Raw genomic sequence first — 14,011 nt, forward strand, 5'->3', positions numbered from 1 at the left:
AGTCAGTGACTGTTTTTCCTGTTCTTGCAGGAGTTATGTGGAATTACAAGTGGCATGAGAAGAGACTGTTTTCTGTATGCGTGCTTCAAAGTACTTAGAGATGTTTAAGCTGGTACTGTGTGCGTTATTTGAAGCTATTCCTTCATACCCAGAAAGAGCTTTACTGAATGCATTTTGTGTAAACTTGAAGTGTTGCACTGATTTTTAAATAACTGGGTGAATTCTGCCTACATATTCAGCATTGTACCAGACACTGTAGGGGGAAGAAATCTTAAAACTCTATCCAGTGCATTACAGGCCGAGTGAAATTACTCTGATCATCTATTTTTTAATCTGATAATTAGATAGAGACTACAGATAGGCCAGATATGTCATTATAATTTGAACCAAAAGTCTTTCTAGGATTTCTGTTCATTGTTTCTTCAACTGATGGTCTGCCTATGCTTGGGGGGTATTTAAAAATATGATTCTTCTATAGAAGCATTTAATCCTAGTCAGCCCAGTCCAAGCAAACAGCTGGTGTTTATAAAGAGTCATAGCTACCACATGGAGGGAATTTCCTCTGAAGTACACATAAATGTCATGAGTGGGTATCTCATAATGGTTGGTTCTACAGCATATGGGGGAATATCTAGCAGAATCTTGGCAATGATCACTTTGTTCTATAACTGCACATCCAATTCCCAAAACATTATAGAAAGTGTTTCTTGCAGATCTGCATAAAGTTTAACCCAGATATGATGAGACAACAAGCCAACGCAAGTGCCTCATTGATTCAAAACTACCATCACACACTAGTGCTTTGTCCCTGATTGCTGCTGCTAAGAGGTGCTAACCAATTTCACATGGACAGATCTACTTCTGGGACTGCTGCAGTAGAGTCATAGGCAGCTAGTAAAGCTGTTGTAAGGCTTTTAACAACTTCTTAACTTGTCAATAGGAATCTTCAAATAAAGAGTCCTCCAATTGCATTCATGCAATTAATAAAATCCACACTCTATTTATTTGTAACATATACAACGCCTTAGAGTTCACAGGAACTAAGGTGTATTGCTTCAACACCTTCTAGAGCCTGTGTTATCACTATAATAAGACTTACTAGCATTATTGCAAGTCAGCCTAAAAAAACCATGATTCTGGAATTTTCATAAATTCTCAGCTATTCTTTCAAATGGAAAAATACTTACTTGTTAGAGAAAGTTATGCTTTGGAAATGAACAGCATTAGCATCCCTCTTCTATTCCAGGAGACTTGGCCTCTAGCCTCTAGCAGTGCAGCTGATGAAACCTTTCATCAGACTAGAAAAGAATTAACCGTCACAAAAGTTGATGCAGGATGATAGAGGAGTATGCTCTTGGGAAACTGAAGGGTAAATGGTGACTGTAATCAGGAGGCCTGAGGTAGCAAGGAATACCTGCCTTGAATTATAAGTGCATGCTAACTCCTGCATGACATCTGAAAAGCAAAGGAGAAAATTCTGCAGAGCTGATAAAATGCTTTATACAGCTTTCTTAGCTTGCCAGAAATATGTCTGAATACCTACTTTGAAAAATGAGCATGATGTTTCATATATGCACAGAGTTACACCACAATGGGCATTTASAACATTTGCTTTCTATGAAGTTTTTTGTTACAGTTAGCATGCACATATATATGTAACTGCTCTAGCCTTGAAAAAGTAGGCTGTTGTGACTGTAGCAGGATTGAAGCAAGGAAATGGTGGAAGGTGACCAGATGGACCATATGCTCCAAGAATAGTATTTACCTGCTCAGCATCTCCATCAACTGCCTCCATGTCTGGTCTTCTTGGCTGCCAGGCTCCATTTTGCTGCTGTAAGTCATTTCTCTGCCAGCATTGCGACTACTGCAGTGTTTTCCTTCATGGTCTTTTTGTCCTTTCCTTTCCCCTTTAGCTCTCTTCCGTCTCTTACTTCAGAAATCCATTGAATTGGTGAGCCACCTTCCTACATTCTTAAAGTTTTTCACTAATTCTATTAGCATTTCCTCTTATGCTGTTGCTTTTTTCAAAGCAAAATAAGATATTGAAAAATGGTTAACATCAGTGCTTTCCAGGATCCAGCCACTAAAGTGGTAATCTACAATACCATATTTCCATAGCAATAAAGACTTAAAAAAATCCTACAATAATTTCCATCTTCTACAGAACACCCCCCCTCTTTTTTTGGGGGGGGGGGGGGCGGGGGGAGAGGGGTCTGGACATGCAGTCCTTTCTACCTCTCTTCCCATATGCTTTAAAACTGTGCTGTGGAATCTCCCTACCTCAGAGAGATTATCATTAGCAGGTGACTGCCTGATTGTTTGCAATATAGGACACAATTGATTACAGATGTGCTGTTTGTCATTTCAAAATAGAAAAACACAAGGCTGTCATAGGTCATGGGGGCTCTATTTGAATTAAAAAAAAATTAGGATATGGCATAGAATTAAAATTAATTTTCCTTTTGAGGCTGGTCTAATTCACCACTTACAGAATTCTTAATATTGAAGGATTTTATACTTAGCCATGCAGTGAAACAGCAAAAGAAAAAAGTATCTCTCCATGAAGACTAAGGGAGATATGGCAAGAAATATAAGCAAAGATTGAAAACTGGGATTAAGAGGATTATAGTTTCCATCACCCTTTTTCTCCATTTGTTGGCACTGACCAATGTGCTACTGCTTTTTATGAAACAGCTGAGGAACTTCTCCTTCTAGGACTGGGTCTGTCTTTGCCAATAGTGTGCATTACTATCACTCAACAGAATACTGACTTTCTGGATTGCTGGAAGGCATAGCCACGTATTTAGGAAAGGGAGATCGAGGTAAGCAGTTCCTACAGCTCTAATAGAATTCTTTCTGCATCTAAAATATATAATTTCATGCATCTTGTGGCAGCCTTAAAGTTTGTGGTACCATTATTGCTGTTTTCCAATGAGTTTTAGCACCTTAGGAACTGATAACATTGGTAACTTGTAAGTTTCTCCAGGTAATGTGTCACCAATACGAAGTTTTCATACTGCTGCAATTTTTTTTAGTACACTGAAGAAACACAGATGGAGTTCCTGTTAATAAAAACAGCCTTTCTAAATGTTATGTTAATAAAAATGTACCTTGCTAAGATTTTACTGATTGACAAGATTTTTTTCTTATAAGTTAAAGCAATTAACTGATTTCATAAATGATTAAAAACATGCACGCACCATACATGAACCACAGTATTTATGGCACTTAATAAACACTTTGCTATGCTAGTCTTTTTTTAGCCTTGCTTTCTAAGAAAATGAGATTTATGTGATTATGTTCTGTGCCTGTGCGTGCACGTGTGTATGTGTGTAAATGTCTGTCTCCTCCAATAACCTTTGAAGCCGTTTGCCACCTGTTGACCCAATCTCTACCAGGGCTCAGAAGTAATTAATTTCCTTTAAGTTTTAGGAAAATTAGGGTAAGGTGTAAAGACTCCCCTAAACAACTTATGCCCCCCAGAGAGAAAGGCCTCAGGGTGAGCTCTTTGGTCTGCCACTAGTYTGCATGTGGCTTTCAACCAAATAGTCCTCCCATAGCTCAGAAACAACTGTATCTTATGCTGTCTCTTTCTCAGGCAGTACTTACGTAAGAGGTGTTGATAATGTGGGAAGATGCAGGAGGTAAGGATGCATAGGAAAGTATGACACAAATTCCAAAGAAATTGCTGCTTATTGAACTGCTTGGTTGTTTTTAACTCTCTTGCAGGCACCTTACTTTTGCTATGGCACTGCACAGTAACCCAACTGAGACCTTGCTTCTCTGCTGCCAAGGTACTGTTCTCAAATATGCCATATTTTCTTTATCTGATGGCTAGGATTTGTTTCCCCTTCTTCCTAGGCTCTGCTAAGACCCATGATCTTAGCTCAGGTGAAGAAGTATGGCACAGGTCTAGCTAAAGTAATATGTTTGCTAGCTATGCTGATATCAGAAGTGTCAGATAAAGGCAAAATGTGGCCAACCCCTAGCATTCAAACAAGAAGCTCATGTCAGGCATTGGTGACGTCCATGTGCTCTATCCTCTAGAGGTCATACCAATAAGTAGATTGGCTGGTTAGGACTGTAAAGTGGTTGGAAGGGTGAGAAAGCAGAACAGGAAGGCAAATGGAGAATTGCTAGAAAATTTGGAACACAGCTGCAACCAAACAAACTTATGTTTTGCAAACTACATGCAATTTACTCTTCGTTCCCACAAGAATAAATTCTCCACAGGAATTTCCAGTTACAGCAAAGTAAGTTAAACTTCAGTTGTAGTCTGGAACGTTATCATGTGCACTGGTGTAAACCGCTCATGTACACAAGCCCATAACTTTTTAAATTAGCATCTGCTTTAACCTGAGGCATGAAATTGTTATGCAAGACAATTAAGGGTAGGAGGTGATAGTAGGAAGCAATGTGACAGTGCACAGTCCCCCTACTCAGAAGCAAAAACTAGTAAGCATGAATGTTAAGAAGCACCCTTTGTTAGGGAGAAGGGACAACTCTATTTTCTTGTGCAGACCTGACATGACCTAATCTCTCACCAGTTCTATGCATTTTAAATGCAGCAGCAGTAGGCTCAAAAGTCTAGATAGGTATGCACCAGTGAAGACCCATCCTCACTGCCAGCTCCAATTCCAATAAAAAGCGACACTTAAGCCTTGTCTGAAACTTGCCAACCTGACTTTATTCACTTTGGAATCGCTGACTATCATACTGCATGAATTTAGCCACAAGCCAGGTCCTTTTATCCCTAGAGAGAAAATAGCTTCTGATTTACTGCATCTCTGTTCAAAATGGTTAGAGCTTGTCTCACCAGCCCCAGAGGAAAACCTCTGGTCTCTAACCTTCAGTATCAGAGAGATACTGAAAGTCCACTGAGAGCTTCATTGACTCTCCTCTAACCACCAAATGCAGAGTTACCTTTAGCTCATAATACTCTTTCAGATGCAAGCTCCTTTTCTCAGAAAGCAAAGCCTCTCAAAATACCAACTGGACTATATCTACATCATCTGCTTCCGCTTCTTTTTGTGTTACTATTAAAATGTTTTCTTAGTGTTACATAAAGTAGCACATTTCATCATGTAGCCTCTATACTCTAGATGGAGGGACTGTGGATGTGCTTATTGCTTGTGTATGTAAAGAAGGAGACTCTAGAAGCCTCTTCCACCATGTGAACCACACCCCTGCAAATTTTCCTAAATTTGCAGAGCCACAAAAGACTATCACAATCATCTAATCTAAGCCCTGTGTGACATGAGCCACAAAACTACCCTAACTTAATTTCCAATTGAATGACAGCATGCACTTTAGAAAAAGCAGACAAAAAAAAAATGTTTAACAGAGAATCCACTGTCCTCTTCACTCACTGTTATCCACGCAGAAAGATTTGATCCTTGGTGTACAAATTCATTCTAACTTGGTACAATGAAACTTCTCATTAGCTGGAATAAAAGGGTTTTAGTACTTAACCTCCTCTATTTTCCATCTGCTGTGCTACCACTGACTAGACCCTGCTCCTGCAACAAATTCTATGCAGGTGCTGCTCTTTGTATGGAAAAATTTTCAGAATAGAGGCTGTAGCTTTGTGTATTCCTGTTATATACTCTGCAATGAAAATATTTCTCTAAATAGTTGCACATTTCACAATTATACATACGTATACAAACACATATACAGTATCAAAATCCATGTGTAATCACCGATTATAAGGAAATTAATATCACTGCAAATTGCACTATGTCACTGAAAGTTGCAAGGACATTTATGGAAGCTGAAAGCAGCAAATAAACTATATACCAGCATATCTTGGCAAAATCTTAGATTAAATATAAATTGTGCCTGGAAGTTACAATTTAAATGTCAAGTGTAAYTAACTTTATTTATAACTAATTGTTAGCTGCTGCTAAAATAATTGTCTGCATTTAGCAGATGCCATACATCAGATGCTATTTGAATATCCCATCTTCCCAACCATGAAGAACGTTGCATTGAAGCATATATAGCAGACTTCTGCTCCTTTTAAAGTAATCAGGTTCAGCAGTGATTTCACCCCTGCCATTAGTTCTTCAGATATCTCTCATTTAAACTCAAAGAGAATAGTGGGATGACACCTAGTGATCTCCTGTTTAATACCTCTTAGCGTTTGATCCACAATTGGTTAAAATCCAGCAGAGTAACAGCTGGGTCATTATATTTAGTTTACTCTGGAATGAGTTATACCACACACTAAACCTACAGTCTAGTCACGTGCCTAGTCTTTAGTTTAGAACTGTGGAACTGATTTCAAAGCCAGTCAAGGAAATGCAACTGGCTTAAAATAATTTCTTACATACAAGCAAATATTATCATAAGCAGGAAACAGAATAATAATTGAAGCATTAATAAACAGAGAATTTGAGCAGTACATTCAGAGTAACAGATTATAAAAGGTCTTAAAAGGTATGAGTCTGGGCAAATATACAGTATAGGCCATAGAATTTCACCTAATAATTTCCGCAGCTAGATTAATACATAGTGTCTTAATCCTGTAACAAAAATAGCTAAAAATGGGGTTTAGCACACTGGATTTTAACATTTTGTTTCATCTTTGTAATTTAAAACATCTATTAACTGAAAAACTTATCCTAGGATGGAGGACACATAGGAACTACCTTGTAGGTAGAAGAACAGGACACCGAAGCTCCCAGTGTAATACTTGAAGGAACTTGTTTCACAGACTATATACATACCCATATGGAAATAGGAATCTTCATAAACTGAATGGATAATTTAAACGTGTAAATAAGAACTTAGACACAGTTACCAATTTTGCAAATATATTGTATATGCCTGACATGCAGATACTGGTTTCTTACCTTCAGTAGGTGTATACACAATTTTTTTGACACCGTATGAGCAGTCATCTTCAAAAACTACTGGAAAGCTCTAGGCAGATTTGATGTCCATGAGATTAGATCTAGCTACGTTATGTCCAAATTCATGACTGTATTTCCTTTCCTGGTTTTTCACCTTCAGTGACACTGTTGATGAAGACTTTCACTGAAAAATGTCAGGTCAAAAGAGCTGATTACAGTTTTTTGGTAACTGGAAACTAAAGTGAAATTCCAAAATTAAAAAATAAATAATTTCCACTGTTATTATTTTATCAGCTCTACTAAACAAATACTCTTTGAAAAGACCAATATATAGGTTTTTGTTATTTATATTACAGCTATACCTAGAAATAGATATCCTATTTGGATTTTACACTCAAATTGTTCTATGAAACAAGAATATCAATTTCTACAGTTAATGCAGAGTATGAGCCTGCTAAATAATATTCATATTAGAGTTATTTTGTTGATTTTTAGAGGACATGTATATAATTTAATTTATGTGGACACCTGTTAGGTATGACAGAAATATCCTTTATTTAAATACAAGATATACTTGGGAGGATTATATTAAGTCATTGCAACTAATAACTACCAAGTGAGAAATCAGGCTATTGAAATGAATGTAAATGATATATACCTATAATCTCAACAGTGTGATTAGCTGTTTGTTTAACAGTGTCAGGGTAGCATGAAAAATTGCCCCAGTCTGAACTGAAAGACAGTCTTCCAAGCAAAGGCTGGGATCATCCCACACAGATTACATAATGGGTCTCAGAGGAAGTTCTGTAGGTAGTATGAGCATATTCACATTTTCCTGTTTGTTCATTCTTATCAAACTTTTCTCCTTTCTCCAGCTCCCATAAAAGCATCTCTACAAACATCCAAAGGATACCTAAACAGCTGCAAAAATACAAAAATGTTCATCTCTGTAAATTTTTGTCCATCAACAAAGTCAGAGACATGGAGCACAAACCTAAGGCCATTCATTAATGAGAACCTTTATGGAAGTGGCCTATAATTAACTAAGCAAAGAAAATTATTACGAGTGAAATACCGTCAAATTCACAAAGGAAAAATGTTTGTCCTTTATAAATCATTTTTTGTCTTTTATTATGGAAAATAGGTAAATAAATCCCAAATCAGCTTCTGAAAAAGAGGATTTTTTAATGTTGCTTAAAAAAATAATACAACTGTTTAAAAGGTCTATAAATGAAGTCTCTCAATACATATAGGCTCAGGAGAGAATCCATACTGGCTTTATGTGCATATTTCAAGAAATAAATTATAAATATAGACAAGTATAAATAGACAGGTCTCTCTCATATTTAAATATATGCAATAATATAGAATGGAAATTAAAGAACTATGAATTAAGGCTGACAGTCTCTAGACTAGTTCATGAATTTTTAGATCTGCCGGTTAATTTAAACATAATACTGACATCTTCAAGTTAGTACTGACCCAAGCCTGTAGACCACACGGCACGGCACAGCACAGTACTTTGAGGAAAAAGCAGCACAGGTTTTGGGCAGTGCAGCTGCATTTGACAGTGCTATGTCTGAACTAATAAGCTTGATCTCTCAACTGTACTGCTTTTGTCAATATATTTTGCCAGATACAAGGTGACAGTTATCAAGGAGTAACAAATTACAGCACACTCCTTTCCACCTCCCCAGCTCTAAATACCTCCCCAGCTCTAAATACGAGAACCAGTGAAGTTTTCATTATCTATGTCTATTTTTAAAACACCTACTGCAGGAGGTTCATGTGAAGTGCTAGAACATCAGTCTAAACCTAGCATGTACAATGGGTCTAAGAGTCTAACCGCAGTGGCTGTTCTAAAAGGCAAAATTCTGCAAAGTGGTAAAAAGCTATTGCATGGCCATCAATGAATACGTATTTTCTCAGACACATATAGAAATTATAGCAAAGTATTTGGCCACAGGAAAATCTGATGCAATCTGATACACAACTTCATTGTTTTTATTGTACACCAACTTCATTTTTGTACTCTCTTATGCTATGTTTACTCTTACTGGTATTAGCCTTTACAGATAAACTTTCACAGCTCTTAGTTAGGATTCAGGGGAAAAAAATAGTCTGCTTTGTTGCCATAGCTGTATTTTTAGAAGGTCTGAAAGAACAAAAACTCAGATACAGACTTACCAGGCAAAGAGCAGCAGCAAGCAAAGCATCTGACTCTGTTAGCAAGGGCCAACATGTGGCCATGAGACTGTGCAGTGCCTCCAAACAGACTGCTACTGAATGTTGCTGTTCTTGCTTAAAAAGATGTTTTTGAATAATTCATTTCCTGATATACTATATTTTATATCATCCAAGATGAACATTCATTCAGATGAATATCGTATGTTTCCATAGACATGTCAAAAACAACCATTCTAGATCTCAGGAGACAGAAAATGGTCTAAAACTAGAAATGTAACAACTGAAAAATACATTACAAATACCCAGTATTTTAAAAATTCAGTGGTAATGTGGAAATAATTAAGGGTAAGAACATACACAGTGACACAAGTGTATTACACTCAAATGAAAGAAATGAATTTAAAAAAGAAAACAGTAAAATAATTACTCTGTTTAAACCAGTAAGCTCTTTACAACATTTAAACTGTATGCCACAGAAATTTTATGCTTTCCAAAGCCAATTCTCAAGACAACGGTGGCACAAACAGGTTAGAGCAAATCTGCCAAGACGTACAAATAAGAAGGGAAGAAAAAATTCACCAATGTTCAAGACTGGGATAGAGGGGATAAAAGTATGGCCACACTCAGATCAGTGAGTAACAGGATTTGCTGGGAAGGACGGATTTTGAGCCTCAATGTTCTAACTAACATAAGGTTTCAGACTCAAAGACATGTTGTGCCAAGGCTGAGCATCAAACTGTAATATCGGTTTGTTCCCAAGAGAAAAAAAGATTTGCTATGTGCACAGAGGGCTTAAAAAAAAAAAAAAGAAGGAAAGTACCACACTTTTAATTTACACCAGCAAAACCATGAAATATGCAAAGTCAGAGGAAAAGAAAAAGATTTTTTTTCCAGATGCAGCCTGAAGCAAAGTCAGACAAGGGAAAATCTATGCCTCTGTATAATGGTACTGTTCTACAATTAAAAAGAGAAAGTAAAAAATGAGAGACAACTATAGAAAAGCTTTCTAAGCCATTTTGCAAGACAGACAAAAGAAACTGAAAAGAAAGGTATCACATCCCAATAATTACCTCAATGACAATCCTTATTAATTAGTTCATTATTTCATATATATACATATATATACATATAAAAATATTTTTGCATTTTGGATAAAAGACAAGAATAAAGGTACTGACCAAGTAGTATTCTCTTTATGAATCGGAATGTCTCTAAATACATATATTATGACTCTAAAGATAGGATACTATTTCTATTACAATGAGGATTACAATTTTTTATTTGGGTTTAATTCACCTGAACTCCAGTTTGTATTTAAACACTTATTTGAGAGGACATCATACTATAGGTGAAAAAATTAGTAGTGACAAAGGGTTATGGAAGAGTTTGGAGTTTGAGAGAGATCATTCCTCATGTGACAAAGATGTTCTTGAAAACTAGTAATAATTTGCAAGTCATTTAACAGAAATACCACTTGAAAACTGTTGAGCTTGTAAAACAAAGGAATTTAAAAACAGGATCACCATTAACCATCCATTCAGAGATTCAATACAAACAAAACATTCAATGCAAACAAAAGTTCCTAATCTGTACCATGAAAACAGAAGAATCGACAGCACAGACCTAAAATTAAATATGTAGACAGCATTTATGGCTGTTCAGTGATTACCTTATGATAACTGTTCTGGGAATGAAGTCAGATTTATCCAATAAGAAAGAAAAGAAAATATAAACATGCGAGATGTAAAGAGTTACAGGAAATAAAAATATCAGTATTCAAGTTCTTGCCCTGATTCTGCCCTGCTTTCCACCTCCCCAGCAACACATTTGGCCTCCGATGGAGTTACAGCAGCTACCTAGGTAGGAAGAATTAGCACTGATTTTGTAACTGTATGTTATATAGCTGTGGGAGTACAATGAGGGGAAGAGCTCGAATAGTTGGAGTGTTCTGGGTTCCATGTGATGGTAAGCCTATTTTCTTGTCATTCCATCCTGCAACAGAAAGACTGAAAATCCTCCTGTTGCTATTTATTTCTGAAAGTGGATAACACCTTCGGAAAAGTGGAAACAATCTATGCTCAGGTAGAGGACAGAAGCAGAATGCTTCTGAAATAAGGAGTAAAGGTGAAGTTTATATGGTGTTTATACCATCATCCAGGTAACATCTTCTTTATAAATAATGTGACTGAAATATTGGGTTGTTCACTTCATGTGGTTTTTCATACTAATAAGCATTAATGCTAAACAGTTTCAAAATGTTGTAAAAAAACTAATTAATCCTGTGACACATCTGTGAAATAGCTTGCTCTTACTTTACTGATGGAGAAAATGCAACCTTGTACAAAAGACTTGCCCAAGGCCATGCAAATCAGGGACAAATCCAGCCTGAAAACTCATGAGTTCTTAATCATGTATTCAGTCCCTTGGAACATGTCACCATTCTTGTGGTACACTTCATATTAGTCCCAAATGCATATGAGTGACGCATACTGTAAAAGTAGCCTATATAAACCAGGGTCTCTGAATAGGTAATGTAGTTCAAAGGAGGTCCTCCATGCCACTGGAATTCACCCAGCATTACACTGCAGGATATGACTTTGGATCCTTTGCAGTCAGAACTGCATCTATGAAGGACTTCAAGCACCTGTCACTATTAATAAAGTGACAGTAATCTATGGCTATATCTATACCATTAAGTGTGCCCACAAACATGCAGGGGCTCTGAAGCCAAATGGCACAGAATGACATGCAACTCTGCAAGGAAACTCTCTTGGGCTCCAAAACTGGAAAGCTGCATACAAACTACCAATTGGGAAGGGTCCCTGCAGGGTCCCCACTGCTGAACAGCTCCTGAGAATTGTCTGGTTGAATGTTTGTAGGCACGGGAGGAAAGGGTCCTATGGACTGGGCTATACGATACTTAACAACAGAAAATTTGTAATCTATCTGTGCTGTGATATTTCGATATTAGACCAAGGTTAAGGGATACCAGACCCAATAGGCAGCAGAGAAAAAATCCTGTACACCTTAAATCACAGATTAGCCATCCTGCAAATTATCTCTAGGTCATACACAAAGATATTTTTCAGATAATCTAATTTGACACCATCCACAGCAGCTGTAAGCAGGGACGAATGAGTAACTATCCTAGCATCATTTATAGCAGGGTTTTCAGAAAAAGATGCATTTGTAAACACACAAGAAGTATTAAGAAAGTATAGGTTCTCTTGTTCGTTCATCTGAATATATTAATGTAAATTAAGCCCCATGAAAGCTTGTGTAATGGAAACCAACCTGTAGGCCTTAACAGAGGAAAGTCTGCTAAGAGGAAATGCAGGTGTGCTTATGTTACCTGCAATGCCAAGTGAGCTGCCACAGACAGCTTTGCCTGTAAAGTGAAAAGAAACTGTGTGTCAGGGGCAGAGATGCAACAATTCAGCTGATCTGACAAAAAGCTAGCTCTGTGTTGGAATCCTTGTCGAATTTAAAGCTTCTTTACCTAAAACAAATCTCATGAAGGATGGCTGCAGTTTCATTACCCTCTCTTGCAGGGAATTCATAGCACAGCTGTCCTTCTAGTCCCCACATACCCACACACATGCTGTTGCCCTTCAAGGCACTTAGAAAAGATGGCCTCGTAAAGCGAATCTTATAAATATTTACACTGCATTTCTATATTTAGGAATATCACTTCTTCAAAAGCAACAAGATTGTGCTAAAATCATTTTATTTGAAAATCTGTGAGGGAAAGTAAACAGCAGTAAATAGAAGCCCATAGAGACAGCTACAAGATTATTTTAAATTACATATATAATACTGAAACACGGTAATGTGGAAATCAAAGTTGTTTGCGACTGCCAGTGAAGCTGCAATTTCTTAAACAGAAAAACAGCAGGGTATAAATGTGTTATAATCCTGTAAACTGAGGACTAGAGTCAGATTCTGCTTTTCATTGATGCTGGCACAAATCCAGCATAATTCCACTGATATTAGTGGTGTAACTAGAAGCAAATTTTGCCTTTAGAAGGCAAGATATGAAATTTCATTTCAGCACATAAAAAGATGTTGGCTGGAAAGCTGTGAAAGTGGGAGTATTAGTTTTGTTTTAGTGGCCTCAGGAGAAATTCACTTAATACTTTTGGGTAATGCAAAGCTTTGAAAACCTGAATGTTTAGATGCCTTCTGAGAACTCTTGAGAGACATGCAAGTGTCAACGTGCTACTGTGAGCTCTTTTAATACTGGAAAAATCAAAAGATACCTACATGTTATTTTGCCTGGTAATATGTTTGTCACACAATGGAAGTACTTTACATATGTAAGAATCATGTATGGAGAATCATGGAGGTACTTACATATGATGTGAACCTAATATATTCAAGTAAACTCACTGAAGTGACCCACAGCCGCTCCCCGCGCTCCCCCCGCCCCCTCCCCTAACGGCCGGTCGCGCGGCCACGGCCCCGCCCCTCCCCTCCTCCCTCCCGGTCGCAGCCCGCGGCGCCCCGGCCCGCCCCGGCCCTGCCGGCAGGCCGCCCCCGAGCAGCGCTCCCGGCCCGCGCCGAGCCCGTCCTCCGCAGCCGGCCGAGCGCGGCACCTGTCGCCGCCGCGCTCCCGCCCCGGCAGCGCCCGCGCCGCGGTGCCTCGCCGGACCTGTTCTCCCTGCAGGCAGCAGCGCGGCACCGAGCGAATTCCCTTCTCCTTGCGTTGTGCGGTGTCTGCTTGGCGCGGGGAGGCCCGCGCGCCGCCCTGCTGCCTCCCGCCCTGGGGCCCGCGCCGCTCTTCTCGACCGCGACGCCGCAGCTCGGGGGAGGAGGAAACTCCGGCAGGACCCGGGACACCCACCTTCTCCCGCTTCCTCGTGGGGCGCTATTTGCCCTTTCTTTCGGGGCCGGGGCGTTGGGGGGCGGGCACCACTCTCCGCTTCCCCGCCGGTCACCCCGCTCCGGAGGGGGGGGGGCCGCCCCGC

The 14,011-nt window shown here is 38.7% G+C and overlaps 1 long non-coding RNA gene across 5 annotated transcripts in view; it reads right to left on the reverse strand.

Moving 5' to 3' along the window:
• The window catches only part of LOC112966891, a 120,218-nt gene extending 106,215 nt beyond the window's left edge, over window positions 1-14,003 (reverse strand). For 2 of the 5 annotated variants that reach the window (XR_003253775.1, XR_003253774.1), the window contains exons 1-6: window positions 13,888-14,003; window positions 12,339-12,432; window positions 7,516-7,778; window positions 6,858-7,041; window positions 1,766-2,018; window positions 1,188-1,298 (exon numbers count right to left, since the gene is read on the reverse strand). This is a non-coding gene — a long non-coding RNA (uncharacterized LOC112966891). Of the gene's footprint in view, window positions 1-1,187; window positions 1,299-1,765; window positions 2,019-6,857; window positions 7,042-7,515; window positions 7,779-9,044; window positions 9,159-12,338; window positions 12,433-13,887 lie in introns of all 5 variants that reach the window. The other 3 variants (XR_003253778.1, XR_003253780.1, XR_003253781.1) reach the window with 3 other exon arrangements.
• Window positions 14,004-14,011: the final 8 nt, after the last annotated feature.

Source organism: Apteryx rowi, unplaced genomic scaffold (assembly GCF_003343035.1).
Source record: "Apteryx rowi isolate R43461 unplaced genomic scaffold, aptRow1 scaffold_104, whole genome shotgun sequence".
In the NCBI taxonomy this organism is placed as follows: domain Eukaryota; kingdom Metazoa; phylum Chordata; class Aves; order Apterygiformes; family Apterygidae; genus Apteryx; species Apteryx rowi.